This window comes from Dromiciops gliroides, chromosome 5 (assembly GCF_019393635.1).
Source record: "Dromiciops gliroides isolate mDroGli1 chromosome 5, mDroGli1.pri, whole genome shotgun sequence".
In the NCBI taxonomy this organism is placed as follows: domain Eukaryota; kingdom Metazoa; phylum Chordata; class Mammalia; order Microbiotheria; family Microbiotheriidae; genus Dromiciops; species Dromiciops gliroides.
Window position 1 is genome coordinate 203,794,885 of NC_057865.1, and position 17,654 is coordinate 203,812,538.

The 17,654-nt window shown below is 39.3% G+C and overlaps 1 protein-coding gene and 1 pseudogene across 13 annotated transcripts in view; one reads left to right on the forward strand and one right to left on the reverse strand.

The window, feature by feature from the left end:
* Positions 1–17,654, reverse strand: part of MICAL3 (microtubule associated monooxygenase, calponin and LIM domain containing 3) — a 283,173-nt gene that overhangs the window by 233,298 nt on the left and 32,221 nt on the right. The window lies entirely within an intron of this gene.
* LOC122730223 lies at positions 13,566–13,662 on the forward strand (annotated as a pseudogene).

Here is a 17,654-nt window from a genome sequence, read left to right on the forward strand (position 1 = left end):
GGAGTAGCCACATGGATGAAATTGTTGTGAGGTATCAAAGTACTAGAAAAAATGATCCTGGGGGCAGCTAGGTGATGCAGTGGATAGAGCACCGGCCCTGGAGTCAGGAGGACCTGAGTTCAAATCCGGCCTCAGACACTTGACACTTACTAGCTGTGTGACCTTGGGCAAGTCACTTAACCCCCATTGCCCCACCCCACCCCCAAAAATAAAAGATCCTATTTTCTAAAAAGAAATGAAGCAGGCCTCATATGTCCAAGCAAGCAACATCCTTCAGAGCAGTCACCGTGGGACATTATTCACATATAATCCCACAAAACGATGCCCAGTGTTATTTCTTGATAATCGCCTTAATACATTATAACCAAACCCTATGTAACCTTATTTGGTTTTATCACCCATTCCTAACATTGTTCCTACAGGACTGCCTCATATAACATTACATGAAATCATGTCATGCTTATGGAATCTACTTCTGTCTCCTTGACTGCAGCTCCCTCTGACCCCCCAAAAAGCCATCTCACTCAGCAAATTTCCCCACTTTTCTGGCTCTTTCTTCCCCTACCCAATACTGTATCTTGTATTGCTTTATTGATGCCTTTTGTCTTTATGTCACAGTCCACCCCACCCCCCTGAATCTTTGGAGAAGATTTTTGGAGCAAAAAACATCTGATCCAGTGACTCCATTCACTTTTTAGCCCTCCTGCCTTGAAGCATGCTTCATGATCTAGTTTCTGAAACTGTTTTTTCAGTTACTCAGAGGTTAGCTTTCATCCATCATCTTGCCATCACTTCATCACACTGTAAATATATATCATATTCTTGGTTCCGTCTTGTTCATGCTGCCCAGTTCCTATAAATCTTGACATGTCATATTCTTCAAACTGTCTTTAAAAAAAAAAACCATTGTATAATAAGATTCCTTTTTATTCAGAGACCATAGATTGTATGCCCATCCCCCAATTGATGGGTTTTGTTTCTAGTTACTTCAACAAAGCCTATGGCTATGAATACCATGAACACCCTGTGCCATGTTATTCTTCTACATACATGCTGTAACACTCAAGTAGGGGGGACAAAGCTAATATTTATATAGCATTTAAAGTTTACAAAGGCTTTTCCTATAATATCCCTATAAAGCAGGAAAGTAAGGATTAAATCTATTAAAAAAAACAAACCCAACAAGCTTGGGAGAAGTTAAATGACTTTTCTAGAGTCAAATAGCTTTTGTCCAAGCTGAGACAATAAGTCAGGTTCTCTGACTCCCAGTGTAGTTGTCCTTCCACTAGATGATGCCGACTCATCCAAACCCTGATGGCAATCATTTTTAATTACTCCTGTGGCATTTAGAGAGAATAAGTATTGATAACATGTTTGGTGGGATGTCAAAGAGGGGAGTTAGGAGGCTTTTCATGTTCATGTTACAGGATTACTTTGTTGGTAGTTCACCAACACTATCCAAATGGTATATCATAGTGTTCAAAGACTCAGTATCACAGAACTAGAACTAAAAAGGAAAAACAACAAAAAAAACAAACACAAAAGTTAATTAAATTCAACAAAATATTTGTTAAATATCTACTATGTGCAAAATACTGAGTAAGGTGCTAAGGATCCCAGAGAGACAGACAGACAGAGAGATAGATACAGACCCTCTCCTTAGGGGCCTTACATTCAACTAGAGGGAGATCCAACAGGTACAAAGGTAAGTGTAATACAAAGTGATACTTGAACAACTAGAAGGATCAGGAATGCTTCACTGAAAAGGAGGCACCCTTTGGATCATAAGGAGTCTGAAAGGCAGAGATGAGGAGGGAATGCATGCCAAACTTGAAAGATGGCTTGTATGAACACACAGAAGCAGAAAACAGTTCTCCAGGGAAGCCACTAGCAAGAAAAATAAAGAACTGACACCCTCACTTCCATCAAGAACAGAGAACAGAAGAATGTCAAGGCAAACTGTATAGAATTCACAATACCTGTCTCTATTGGCCACGAGACTTAATACTGATCAAAGTCTAGGCTTTTCTCCTTCCTAGAAAAGAAGGTAAAGGGGATTGAGGAAAACCTATTTACTTTCCAGGTTATCAGGGAGAATGAAATGTTCCTTAAAAACAAAAGAGCTTCGATCCAGACCTTTGTCAGGAAACTGGAAAACTAAGAGAAAAAAAGGAAGGCCCACTAAAAAAGTGATAGATAAGCATTTTCCAAAGAAAAACTGACTGGGGAGAAAATAGCTATTTACCCATCAACAAAACATGACATATCCCTAAGTGCCTTCAAGGGTCAGAGAAGAAGTCAATAGTGGTTTCTGTTATAAGACTTGATAAGAAGCATCTGCTATCTTCCTGAACCAGGTACCCAGGACACTGCAGAGAACCTCCCTAGACTTACTAAACTGAATGACTTCTGAGGCAGTGAGGTGGTACAATAGAGAGAGTGCTAGACCAAGAGTCAAGAAGACAAGTTCAAATCTTACCTCAGACAGGTAAGTGACTAGCTGAGTAACTGAGCAAGTAATTTAAATTCTGTCTTAGTTTCCTCATCTGTAAAATGGATTCTTATGGATATAGAATGGATCTACTTCCTAGGGTTATTACGAGGTTCAATGAGAATATATGTAAAGCTAAGCACTATGTAAATACTAGCTATTATAATAACATTCTTAATACCCATTTCTAGGGATCCATGTGGGCACAAACAATTTACGGTCAAAAAATATCCAGAAAGGAAGTCTTAGCAAGAAAGTGACAACTTTAGGGGCACAGATGGTATTTTCATTACTGAAGCTGCTTACAAAGGGAAAAGTTTTAGAAGCGAAAGGGAGCTCTGGAAAATAAACAATGAAGATGAACATCTATTTGTTACAAAGGAGAGTTTTAATCTGTAGAGAGGGGAAGGAGAGAAAGATAGTGATACAAAAAAAAAAGCATCAATGAAACATTTTTAAAATTCAGAAAAGAGCAGAAGGAAGTCCAAAAGTAGACACAAATAAACAGGGTACCACTACCATGTTAAATTTAATATATACTTATAATATACTTTAAAAATAATAAGCTGCAGGGCAGCTTGGTGGCACAGTAGATAAAGCACCAGCCCTGGATTCAGGAGGACATGAGTTCAAATCCGGCCTCAGACACTTGATACTTACTAGCCGTGTGACCTTGGGCAAGTCACTTAACCCTCACTGCCCCACCCCCCCAAAAAATTTAAAAAATAATAATAAGCTACATATAATTGTTTCATATATAATCTGTTCTTTGTATTATGAAAAGTTCAAGTTTGTTGATATTTTTCAAGTTCACAATAAAGAATTTTTTTTTTAAAGGAAGAGTATCTCGGATCAGTATTTGAATTTGGGAAGGATAGCTTAAAGAGAGGTTCCTGATCAGTGATGAAATGTATCTAAAGAGGGCTTGTTAAGAATGGATTTGCCAGAAGTCTTCCAAATCTAATCAAAAGAGATTTAGCTAGAAAAGAAGATTGCCCACTTATGCACTATACCCTAGACAGTATCCACAACATAGAACAGCAATAGAGCCTCCAAAAATATTTACAAGAAGCAAAACTCAAGAAGGGAGGAAGCTATTTTAAAACTCACTGTCTCTGAAGTCTATAGACAAATGCAAAGAATGAGTAAGGAGCTGAAAATCCTGATGGGAGGAAGCAAATTTTACTTCATAACTATAACTTGGATTTAGTTATGAGATCCATGGATGAGACTAGAGCTCTGGAAAGGGTATGACTTATTAACAAAGGAGAGATACAGGTAAAGGGCAGAGAAGAGGGAGAAGAGCCAAAAAGAAGAAATATGACAGTACTCCATAATAAGATCTTCTTTTGTGAAGAAATCCTTGGATTTCTAGAGGGGTTCATCAGGCACTTGGTTAAAAGTGGAGACAGAAAAAGATGTGAAGCCATCATAGGCACACACACATTATAGACCTCCTGAACATAAAAAGGAAATAGATGAGGAATTTGGGGAATAGATTGCAATTATAGCATCGAGGCTTGATATAATTAGAGAGGGAGGGAAAAGACTTCAATTACCTGGACATCTGTAGGAACTGTCTCTGCCAAAAGCAGTAACTTCTATTCTGGCTCGGATTCTCATCAACTAGGGAGAAACTGGTTACTGGGGTGGAAATAATGGGAACCTTGAGGCAATGCTATCCCCATGATAGGGAGGGGAAAAAAAAAAAGCCAAGCATAATCTGATTTGTATCCTAGATCTGGGATGAGAGCTCTAAAAGAAAAGGTAGGCAGCATCCCATAGACTAAAGACCTACTAAAGGCAACTTAGGTGGAATGGGTAACTCTCAAGAATATAAAAGAATAATACTGTTAATTAGAGGGAAGTGGGGACATTTTCTAAAGAAATTGATGTTATTTTAAAGCCAACTTTAATTTTTTTAAAAAGACTTGTACACCCAAGAAGAGAAACTACTAGAGAGGAAAATCTATTTATTCTATAAGATCATATGGGAAGATTGGAAAGCAGTTTGAGAGAAAACAGGTTTAGGTCAATATCTTAAATTACAGTGTAGATGGCCTTTGATAAGTTGTTGTTGTTAATATTATTATTATTACTATTATCTAGCCTTTACATTCTGTATCAAGCACAATGCTAAGCACTTTATAAATGTTATCTCATTTGATCCTCACAACTCTAAGAGGGAGGTACTTTTACAGTCTAGGAAACTGGGACAAGGTTACACAACTAGAAAACTCTAATCACCAGACTCAAATGAACTACATGCCAGAGTACTGAAGTGCTGATTTGTTATCTGTGAGCTATGGAAAGTCTTAGAGAATGAGTCCCACAGGACTGTCATTTAAATTTTTTTTTAAAGGGCAGGGTCGGGGAGTAGAGTGTACAAACACTAGGCCAGTGAGTTTGACTTCAATTCCTGGCAAAATCCTATTTTAGGTTATTAAAGTGCTTGGTTTGGGGGCAGCTAGGTGGCGCAGTGGATAAAGCACCGGCCCTGGATTCAGGAGGACCTGAGTTCAAATCTGACCTCAGACACACTTACTAGCTGTGTGACCCTGGGCAAGTCACTTAACCCTTATTGCCCTGCCCCCCCCCCAAAAAAAGTGATTAGTTTTTGACATCTTTGAAAAGGAAGCAGAAATTTCAAGGAGCCAGTCTAGTTTCATTAAAAACAAGTCATGCTGGGGCAGCTAGGTGGCGCAGTGGATAGGAGGACCTGAGTTCAAATATGGCCTCAAACACTTAACACAATTGGGGTTAAGTGACTGGGCAAGTCACTTAACCCCAATTGCCTCACCAAAAACAAAAACAAGTCATGCCAAAAGATGGGAACAGTCAAGTTCGAGGGATTGTAGGAAGATATGTGCATTGTTAGTGGAGCTACAAATGAATATAACCATTTTGGAAAGCAATTTAGAATTATTCAAAGGAGATGTCCATATCCTCGGGAATCAGAGATTCCATTACTAAGCATACATCCCAAGGAAGCCATTATTTAGACAAAACACTTTCCATATACACCAAAATATTTATAGCAGCACTTTTTGTGATAGCAAAGTTTAGAAACAAAACTGGAAAGTAGATGTCCATTGATTGGGGAATGGCTAAGCAAATTATGATAACACAGATATAATGGGATATTATTGTGCTGTAAGAAATGGCAAATTTGATGAATATAGAGAAACATAAAAAGATCTAAATTAACTGATGAAAAGTGAAGCAAGCAGAGGAAAGAAAACGAACACAATTACTACAAGAAGTTAGGAGGTTAGCACACACACAAATGAAGAATACTTAAAAACTATAAAGAACAAGCACAACGTGAAAAAAAGAGATATGAGAAGACACTCCCAATGCCAAGTCTTTGCACAGATGGGGGGTTGTCCAGAAAGGTGGAACGTATTTTCAGACTTCTTCAATGTATTGATCAATTATACTGATTTTTTCTTCCTTTTTTCCTTCCTTTTCCTTTTTTCTTTGTCTTTAAAAAAATACTATTTGTTATGTGGGATGCTTCTCAGGGACAAGAAGGAATATACAGGGGAGAACTATGTTCATGTAAAAAAAAAATCAAAAACTTTTTTTTAAAAAAAAGGACAAGTCATACCCTATCACCCATTTTCTGATAGAGAAGTGACAGATCCAGAATGCAGAAAAAAAGACATACATTTTCAGATACAGAGCACTGTGTGGCTTTGTTTTGCTTGACTATGCTTATGTGTTACAAGGCTTTTTTTCTATTCTGTTTTAATGGAGTTAGCAAAAGTGATACAAAAAAAGGAAGGTCACTAAAACATTTAAAAAATACAGAGAAGTGCAGAAGGAAACACAAACGAGCTAGGCAGTTTTGAAAGTAATATACCATTTTTTATTAGCCTTTCCAAAATTTGATTCTTATAATGATCTCTGATTTCACTAAGAATCACAACCCAAAATGACAACCAATGGCTGTCAACACTGTATATAACATTTCTTTTTTTCCCCCTCTGTTTGATTTGGTATATGATATGACCCAATCTCTCCCTCTTTTTTTTTTAATACTTGTACTTTTTTTAAAAAATAAAAAAAATTTATTTAAAGTTTTGAGTTCCATATACTTAGTTTTTTACATTTTTTTAAAGGAAAACAGTATGAAATGAAGATTCACAGTTTCACATACAATTCTTTTTTTGTTTTGCATGTGTATGTATGGTGTTTTTGATTCAGAGTAAAAAAATAAATTAAAACAAAACTCAACTTGCTATGTTCATGCTTATCCTTGAAAAAGAGATGAGGTGTGTAACCTTAAATTGCTTGCCTTGTCAATAGGAGGAAGGGGAGAAGATAATTTGGAACTCAAATATTTTAAAAAACAAACGTTAAAAATTGTTTTTACATGTAATTGTGGGGAGGGGTTTAAATTAAAAAATAAACAACAGATGAGGAAAATGTACCTCCCTCATGTCTTTGCAGAAATAGGGAATCATATTGCGGATGTATCAGTGTATATACTGTCGGACTCAGTTTACTGTGCTCATTTTTACCCTCTCCCTTTTCCCTTTTATACTTTGTTTAAAAGTATGGCTTCCTGGGAAGGGGGAGGGAAAGGGAGACATTGGGAAGTTAAGGTGATATGAAACTAAAAGATAGCAATAAAAAGATAAAAGGGAACTAGTCCTAGAAGACATTTTCTTTTTGTCACAAGGTTACTAAAATGATAAGATTAGGGACTGCTATAGATACATTTTACCAAAGGAATCTACAAAGTTTCTTATATCAGTCTAGAGGATAAGATGGAGTGATGTGAACAGGTATACTTTGGTGCATTTGAAATGAGTGAATGGTCAAACCCCAAAACTATTCATATTAATGGTTTGGTATCATTTGGCTCTCTAAGGAGAACCTCGGGAATCTACACCTACACATCTCTTAAGAATTAAAATCCTCCAAAAGTAGAATGGGCTAACATAGGAAATATTGAGTTAATCAGTCTTCAAGCCAGATGGCCAGTTCTCATAAGCTTTATCAAACAGTTTCTAAGACTCCTTCCAACTTCATGTCTAAGATTCTTGTTCATCCCCCTTCCACATTTCCAGCCCCACCCCTCTTCTGTGGCACTGTATTCTCATTTGGATCTACTTTGATGAACTCCTTTTTTTTCCCTTTTTGTACTTTAATTTTTTGTTTCCAATTACACATATAGTTTTCAACATTCATTTTTGTAAGATTTTGAGTTCCGAAATTTTCTCCCTCCCTCCCTTCCTTTCCCCTCCCAAAGCTAGCAAGTAATCTGATATAGGCAATACATTACAATCATGTTAACATATTTCCACATTAGTCATGTTATGAAATAAGTATCAGAACAAAAGGGAAAAAACACAAGAAATAAGATACAAACAAAGCAACAACAAAAGTGAAAATAGTATGCTTCAATCTGCATTCACATTCCATAGTTCTTTTTCTGGATGTGGAGAGCATTTTCCATCATGAGTCTTTTGGCATTGTCTTGGATCATTCTATTGCTGAGAAGAGCTGTCCATCATTAATTGATCATCACACAATGTTGTTACTGTGTACTATGTTCTCTTGGTTCTGCTCATTTCACTCAGCATCAATTCATATAAGTCTTTCCAGGTTTTCCTGAAATCTGCCTGCTCGTCATTTCCTACAGCACAGTAGTATTCCATTACATTCACATACCGCAAGTTGTTCAGTCATTCCCCAAACGATGGGCATCCCCTCAATTTCCAATTATTTGCCACCACAAAAAGAGCAGCTATAAATATTTTTGTACGTGTGGGTCCTTTTCCTTTTTCTTTCATCTCTTTGGGACCTAGTAATGATATTGCTGGGTCAAAAGGTATGCACAGTTTTATAGCCTTTTGGACATGGTTCCAAATTGCTCTCCAGAATGTTTGGGGGGCAGCTAGGTGGCACAGTGGATAGAGCACTGGCCCTGGAGTCAGGAGTACCTGAGTTCAAATCCGGCCTCAGACACTTAACACTTACTAGCTGTGTGACCTTGGACAAGTCACTTAACCCCAATTACCTCACTAAAAAAAAAATACAAAAACAAAAACAAAACAAAATGTTTGGATCATTTTACAAGTCTAACTCTGTGAGAACCAAGAAAGCATGAGGTGACCTTTCTGGATTTCAAAGGTCAGATTGGCGTTCAGAAGTTGCCTGGTGTCCAGAAGTTATGTCTATTCATAGACCTAAGTCATGTCAATCAATGGACCAGCCAATTAGCTCGGAGCGCTGTGTGTGTGTGTAGACTGCCCTCTTCCAGTTCAACAGGGGGCTTCCGGTGGAAGTGAGGGGCATTTAGTCTCTTGGATAGCTAGGTGAAGGCAGCTTTCTCTCTCTCTCTGCTAACACCTAATATACTTTAATAAATGCTAAATGCCCAAAGATTGGTGCTAAAGCTTCTGGGGCAGCTAGGTGGCGCAGTGGATAGAGCACTGGCCCTGGATTCAGGAGGACCTGAGTTCAAATCTGACCTCAGACACATGACACTTACTGGCTGTGTGACCTTGGGCAAGTCACTTAACCCTCATTGCCCCGCGCCCCCCCCCCAAAGCTTCTAATTTAAGGCAACCACATATTAGATTTTTAGACATCCATCACAGTTTTTTTTTAAACATCACAACTCTTTTCTTCTATGTATCACACAACGCAGGGCTCAATCCTCCATCTACTGCTCCCTTCTCTACCCTTCCTCATCCACATTCATTCCAATTCATACCTCTCTATATAGACAAGTCCAAAGTTATTATCACCATCCTTAGTCTCTCAAAAGGGATACTTGTGAAAATCTTATCGTATTAGTCACTAGCTACATCAATGTCTATTCCCTTTCCTTCCTCCCTTCACCACCTCTAACTAAAGGCAAGAACCTAGAACTTCTCATCTTTCCAACATTCCCCCCCCCAAAAAAAAGAACTATTTTTTCAGGATACCCTCTGAAGAATAAAAATTGACTAGCTCCTTAACAAATCTAAATTAATTACAGAATTCAAAGTTCTCCACTTTGTCTATTCTTCCAATACCTAATTAGTCTTATCTTATTCCCTCATCACAGTCTGACCTTTAACTATCCCTAAGACAAACCTAGTTTTCTTCCATCTCCATACCTTCATTTATATCCTCCTAACCAATTTCCATTATCCTTTTCAAAGATCTCACTCTAGCCTCTTCTCCAAGAAGTCTTCCCAAACTCACAATAATTGTTTTGCTTTGTATTCCACAGAATTTAATAAAAAAAATTTTCTACTTTCCAAAACTTATTTCCTCTCATTGTTTCTTTTATCTTTACTCCCCAAGTAGACTGTAAGCTCTCTGTGAAAAGAGCCCATGATTTTTACTTTCTTTTCTATTTCCCACTGTTCTCATAACAGCAGGCATTTGCTGAACGAATTTGTTATGTACCTTACTTCCTTTGGGGTTATTACTAAAACTTCAGTCTCAAAAGAGAAGCAAGTCCTATATATAGAATGTCTCTCTTACCCACCCCCCCAATAATTTACAAATGACCTTTATTTAGAATTCGTATATAAATGCTCATTTTTACCTTGAAAGTACTTTCATTTAGTTTCTTTCTCTTCTTTCTTCCTTCCTGAAGCCCATCCATTCTTAGTATTCCAGGTAGAACTGCTAGGTAGATAACTGCCAAGTATTTATCACCAACTTTCAACAAATGCAGAAACTAAGGCTGTTGTCATTACTTTGGGCAAAATTAAGGCACAGAAAGGAAGACTTACCCAATATTATACAGCAACACCAAGAACTAGAACCAAGGTTTTCCCTAAATAAACTGTAAACTACATGAGCACAAGGATCAACCTGAAAAGTCCCCAAAGTAATCACATGCATATAAGTACTTAATAAATACTGGTTCCTGAATGAGGGGCCTATCCAATGAGCCACACTTTCTCACAGAAGCTAGGTCTTAACTATTTCTCAAAAAAGATCTAGAAAAATGGTCAGGAGCTAACTGCAGTTACTTACCACCACAATAAAAATAGCCCCAACCACAGCTATGCATAAGCTTCAAGCAAAGATGCTTTTTGATACAATTCCCATGTCAGAACCTAACTAAATGTACTTATAGCCATTGGTCATCCATAAAAAGCTCTCCCATCTCACCCTTCTCCAGACTTCTTGTCCTTCCCCATGGATCAGTAAAACACAACTTCAAAAATAGATCCTTGAAGGACTGAGCATTCAGAAATCTTTTTTTTTCCTTTTGGTTTCAGCTCTGGCTTAAGTTGTTTTTTTAACATATAAAAAATATACTACTTGGGGAGGAGAGAAGGGGAGAAGCCCTAAGTCAGAAATAGCAAAAGAGCCTTAATTTTATATTTCTTTTTTAAAAAATCCATATTTGAACTGCAACCAAGCCTGGAGGAAATCCAACCTGGAGGATAGTTTTAGGGCAGGAGAGGGCAGGAAAGAGTCTTGCTGCTCATTATAACCCTTACTGGTGTCAGCTCCTATGCATCCTGCCCCACTTACTCAATTAGGCCTGAGTGAGGAAGGAAAAGGGGGGAGGTTCCAGTGTGATCAATATTTTAATAAAAACTATAGCTATTATCCTTCAGTCTCAGTGCTCTTCTTTTTGGCAAATGATTGTCTTGACTATCACCATCTGGCAAATGAGAAAAGAGCAAAGGGAAACATTGAAAAGGTAGCAAAGCATTCTTGGGGGTTGTCAAGCTTTTATTTCTTTTTCAAGACCATTGTCAGGTTCAAAAAAAATGAAACCTCATGGACTGCCCCAATTATGACAACAGCTCTAGTCGTTGGGCCAAAGTTGTAACAAGACCAGATGGGTATTCCAAGGGAAAGTCAATCACTGTGACATTATAGGAACAGGGGAAAGGGGGAAGGACAGGACACACCCCTCAACCCCTAGAAACCAGTGTTAGGATGGCATTAGCTTTACCAGGAAAACAGAGGAAATCCCTTATACATGAAAACCTCAATTTTTTTTTTAATTCCTCCTCTTCTCTAATCTAATATGTGGCTGGGAAACAACATATAAGTGACTACTACATGCCGGTCACACTGCTAGGTGCTGGAGATATAAATTTTTAAAAAATGAAACTTTCCCTGGCTTAAGGAATTTATATTCTTTCAGAGGAGACAGTAAGTACATACAAAATAAAATATAGGGTAATTAAAGGGGCAAAACCAAGAAAAGTCATCAAAAAGAAGCTTAGAATTGAAAGAACTTGAACTTGAAAGAATTTAAAACATTAAGAACTTGAACTGGGCTTAGAAGAAAACAAGGAACTCTGAAAAACAAAGGAAAGAAGGGAGTATGTTCTAGGCTGTTCTATGGAGCCAGTGCAAAGGCATGAAGACAAGAAGGTCAGTATGGCCAGACTGCAGAGTGCAAGAAAGGGAGGAATATGGTGGAAAGGTAGGTTGGGACCGGGCTGTAAAAAACGAAAACAGAAGAGTTTATACTTGATTCTAAAGTCAATAGGAAGCCCCCAGGGTATATTGAGTTGGGAAGTAACATGGTCAGATGTGCATGTGTGAAGGATTGAGAAGGAAAAGACTTGAAGCAGGGAAACTAATTAGAAGGCTATTTCAATACTCCAAACAAGAGGTAATGAGAGACTGGACTAGAATGGCGGTCATGTGAGTAGGGAAGGGGGTGGATAAAAGAGATGTTGTGGAAACAGAAACAATGAGAGCTGACAACTGACAAAATATATGGGGTCGAGTGAGGAGTCAAGAATAATGGCATGGCTATGAACCTAAGAGACTCAGAGTGATGGTGGCGCCCTTGACAGAAACGGGCAGGTTTAGAAGAGAAGAAATAGGCAGCTTTGAGGAGAGAGGTGTGATGTTTTTGATAGGTTGAGTTTGAGATGTCTGCAGAACATCTCATTCAAAACTTTCAGTAGACAGCTGGAGACAGGGATGGTGGACATGGAAACCATGAGGGATAGACAGAGGAAAAGTAGAGAAAGAATCCAAATAGCCCCAAAAGGGAACCATAGCTCTAGAATAAAATTCTTAGGACACAGATGAAACAATTCTGATGAGGAGGTTTAAAAAAAGAACCAGATAAAAATGCTGAAATTGGTACACAGGGAACTTCTGACATACATAATGACAAAATAAGCTAATTAATAAACAAGGAAAATTAAAATTCATAAAAGAGTTATATTTTTAAACTATATTGGGGGAAAAGAGACTAGAGAAGACAGGACAATAATAGGATGGCCTATGTAACATGAGCAAGAGAAAACTACCACCTATGTACTCTAGTGATATCCATACAACATGAATAGTACAAGAAGAAGGGTAGCAAAATGCTGCATATCTCCTCACCTGGGCCAGGGGAAACACAAACAGGAAAGGGAAATAATCAACAAGAATAAAACAAGATGAGAAAGTATGATTTTTTCCCCCCTAAACACCAGGGGAGGGAATATCTTCACCAATGAGATCACATCTGAAATATAAATTTCTCCAATAAGAAGAGTAATTTTTGAATCAAAAAGAACAGAACAAAAATGGGTTATAGGGAGTTCAAATCCAAGATAAGCAAACAGATGAGATCACAAATCTGCCCTTTACAAATTCAGGTCATCAGAACCAGATCACATCACAGGATAAACAACCACTAGCACCATTAAATGTCTATTACGTGCCAGGTGCCGGATTTGGAAGCACAGAGAATAGAGTGCTGGGTCTGGAATCAGGAAGACTCATCTTCCTGAGTTCAAATCTGGCCTTGGACACAAACCATGTGATCCTGGGCAAATCACTTCATCCTGTGTGCCTTGGTTTTTTCATCTGTAAAATGAACTGCAGAGAGAAATGGTAAACCACTCCGGCATCTTTGCCAAGAAAACCCCAAATGGGATCACAAAGAGTCAAACAAATTAAAAAACGACTGAACCAGGGCAGCTAGGTGGCACAGTGGATAAAGCACCAGCCCTGGATTCAGGAGTACCTGAGTTCAAATCTGGCCTCAGACACTTGGCATCTACTAGCTGTGTGACCCTGGGCAAGTCACTTAACCCCCACTGCCCCACCAAAAACAAAAAACAAAACAAAAAAACCACGACTGAACCAAACATACTAAAATTGGAACTATGCAGAGAAGCTTAGCTTGGACCATGAACAAAGATGACATGAACATTTGTGAAGTGTTCCATATTTTTTTCAAGTAAAGTATGGATCCAAATGCATTTTTTTTTTTGCCATTAAACTAATTTTCTCAAGAACTTATGATCCCATTATCCAGTGGTTGGTTTTTTTTTGGGGGGGGGGGAGCCAATGAGGGTTAAGTGACTTGCCAGGGTCACACAGCTAGTAATCATCAAGTATCTGAAGTCAGATTTGAACTCAGGTCCTCCTGAATCCAGGGCTGGTGTTTTATCCACTGTGCCACCTAGCTGCCCCCATCCAGTGTTTTTAAAGCATGCTTCCCTTTTAATTTTGAGGTTTTGCTGAAAATCTGGACAAGTGTCCATTCTGATTGTGTGACTGAGAAAAATCACTTCTCTCTGAACCTCAGTTTTATCTTCTGTAAAGTAGAAATGATACTGATGACTCTAATACCCAACTCACAGGATCATTTTGACGTTAAAATGAAATAATATATGTAAACCACTTAGAAAACCATGTGTGTGTGTGTGTGTGTGTGTGTGTGTGAGTGTAGTGCCAGGCATTACACAAATACAAAAAAATGGATGCCCTCAAGGAACTTACATTCTATAGAAGGCAAACACATAAGTAAATACTCTCTTATGTTAAAGATGACCAAGTGAAAGGAGCCCAGCTCCAAGTACCCCAGCAAAGAGCAAAAGAGAGAGAGAACATCAGACAAATATGATCAAGAAATACAAAGAGAAACTAAAGTTTCACCGGACCCAGATCTGCACAAGGTGGGCAGCCAGGAGCCTGCACATCCAAAGGAAAGGGTCCAGCCAGAGAAGTTGAGGAGAGCACGATGCTCAGAAATCGTCCAGCCCAAACAAGGAACACTTCAAGGATGCCCAGATCCTGAAGCACCATGTAGCAGAAAGAAAGAGGGGCCAGCAGAGCTCCTAAGTTCCCCCAGGGCAGTCACAGCGCTCTGACCCACAAGAAGACACTGCAAGTGAAAGCCAACAGCAACAGCTGAGATAACAGAGATCAGGACCAAACAGGGCCCCCCACCATCCATCCAAGAGTGCTGGAGATGGCTCTAATACAAAATCCCAATTCAGGCTTGAAATATTAGTAAACAGAAGATAACAAACAAATATTATGAATCTAGGACATAATAATGGTGTTTGTCAAGGACAAAAAAGAAAAATGAATGTTAAAAAGAAAAAAATAATTAACTTTTATATCATTTCAGGGGAAATGGGTGTCGGAAAACGCCTGAAAGTAGCACTTGAGAGGACAGTAGGTGGAGTCTGAAAGGGGAAGGTGAGGAGGGAATACATTTCAAGTAAGGGAGAGGGCCCACTTGTGCAAAGAGAGAGAGACAGAATATGGATTCTCCGGGATTGGGAACATCAAGTAGACCAGTTTGGCTGGACAGTAGAATATGTCAGGGGAAGCCTGAAACAAGACTGTGGAGGGCTGTAAGTGTCAAGCAGAAGAGTTAGGAGTTGATATTAGAAGCAATAGAGTGCCTAGGTCTTGACGTGATTACTCTTGTGTGTTAGGAATATCACTTTTGGGGGCAGCTAGGTGGCACAGTGGATGGAGCACCGGCCTTGGATTCAGGAGGACCTGAGTTCAAATCTGGCCTCAGACACTTGACACTTACTAGCTGTGTGACCCTGGGCAAGTCACTTAACCCTCATTGCCCCGCAAAAAAAGAAAAAAGAATATCACTTTGGCAGGTGCAGGGAAGATGAATAGAGAGAGGAGAAGGGAGATGACTAAGAGACCATTGCAATCATCTGGATGAGGTGATGAAGGCCTAAATTAGAATGGTAGTATTGTGAATGGAGATAGAGAACAAATACTAGAGATGAGGTGGTGGAGGAGCCAGGATTCACAACACTTGGCAACTGAACATAATGGGGGCAAGAGGAATGGACAGGACAGTGAAGAGAGTGAAGAAACAAGGGTAACTCAAAACCAACTTCTGTTTTGGCCATTTTGAGTTTGAGACAGTTATGGAACATTCAGTTCAAGATATGCAATATGCACTTAGCGATGCAGGACAGGAGCTCAAGAGAAAGACCCTTAGGGTTAGCTAGGTAGATGTGGACATATCTGCATAGAGATGATAATTGTCTCTGGCTCCCCTGGGTTCGATGATATGATGAAGAAAGAGAAGTTGGACCCATTGGTGGGGAGGGGGTAAAGGGAGAAGGAAGCTAGGAGGGGAAACTGATCACGATCAAGCAATGCAGAATGAGGGTATAACCAAGAAAGTAATGTCATGAAAACCCAGAGAAGAGGTGGTCAAAAGTGTCAAATGAAGCAAAGAGGTCAAGAAGGATAAGGACTGGGAAAAGGCCACTGGATTTGACAATTAAGAGATTGATGTAGGAGGTCACCTCCTACATCAAGATCACCAGCAAACTTTGGAAAGATCGCTTTCAACTGAGGAATGAAGTCAAGTCACATTCTTAGGTGTGAAGAAGTGAATGCAAGCTGAGAAAGTAAAGGGGAAAAAAAAGAAAGAAAGTAAAGGTGGGGCAGCTAGATGGCACAGTGGATAGAGCACCGGCCCTGGATTCAGGAGCACCCGAGTTCAAATCCAGCCTCAGACACTTAACACTTACTAGCTGTGTGACCCTGGGCAAGTCACTTAACCCCAACTGCCCCGCAAAGAAATTTTAAAAAAGAAAGAAAGTAAAGGTAAGGAGTTCAGAGAGCTTCAGCTGTGAAAGGAAGGAAAAAAGCTATAGTTTGAGGAGATGGTGGAGCCAAGTTAAGGTTTTTTCAGGATGACAAGGCATGTTTGTAGGTAGCCAGGAAGAAGCCAGTAGATGGGGAAAAATTCTGGGGGTAGTCTTTCATTGATGACAGCAGTAGAATCAAAGGTATAGGTAGAAGAGTAGATACCCTGATTCAAAAAACTGGAATAAAAAAGAGAGAATGAGGATTAGTATCAAAAGATTTGTGGATAAGGTATGAGAGAAGAGCCAACCCCTGTACTGAATCAGTTGCCAAGTCTTATCAATTATGTCTCCTTAACAACTATTAGAACCATGCCCTATCTCAACACTCACCTCACAACCACCCTGGCTGAGGCCCTCATCACCTCTTACCTTGACTATAGTTAACAGTCTCCTAATCTTCTGGCCTTCAGTCTCTCCCTCTCCAATCCATCTTCCACAGAGCTGTCAATATCTTATTCCTAAATAAGGATCTAACCACTGCCTCAACTGCTGCTCAGAAAGGTCCAATGGCTCCAGGCTATGTGTAGGGTCAAATATAACCTCTTCTGCTCGGCATTATAGCTCCTCACAGTCTAGCTCCAGGATACTACATTGCTCATTCTCACACACTGTATGCTCTAAGCAAATGACCTCTTTTTTTGTTCCCTAGAGAGTATATTTCCATTTTTCACAGTGCCTGGGCATATACAAAGCTATGCCTAGAATGATGGCCTTCCTCAGCACCATAGCTACCTCTGGCCTAGGCTCAGCTCAAAGTCTTTTGTGATTCCCAAGTGGTGGGCCAGAACCCTCTGCCCTTAAACACGCCCAACATGATTTACTTATCTGTGATCTTCTACCTCCAAGTTAGGAGAATAAGCTCCCTCAGGGCAGGGATTGCCTAATTTCTATATTTGTATTTCTAGGGCCTAGTGAAACACAGTAGATCAATCAATCAACATTTATTAAGCAAACTAAATGGCAGGCACCCAGCTAAGCACAGGGGAAACAAAAATAGACAGTCTCTGCCCTCAAAGGACTTACAGTCTAATAGAGGAGGCAACCAGCAAACAATTACAGACAAAGCAAGCCAGACAGAATAGATAAGAAATAATTAACAGCAGGAAGGCAAATGGAATTAAAAGGTTAGGAAAGACTTCCAGAAGAGGGTGGGCTTTTAGTTAGGACTTAAAGAAAGGCAGGGAGCTAAGTAATCTGAATTCAGGAGGGAGGAAGGGAAGAAGAGGGAGAGGGGGAGGGAGAGAGAGTCTGACGCAGGCCAACCCACCAACAGGCTATTGCCATAGTCCAAGGGAGAGATA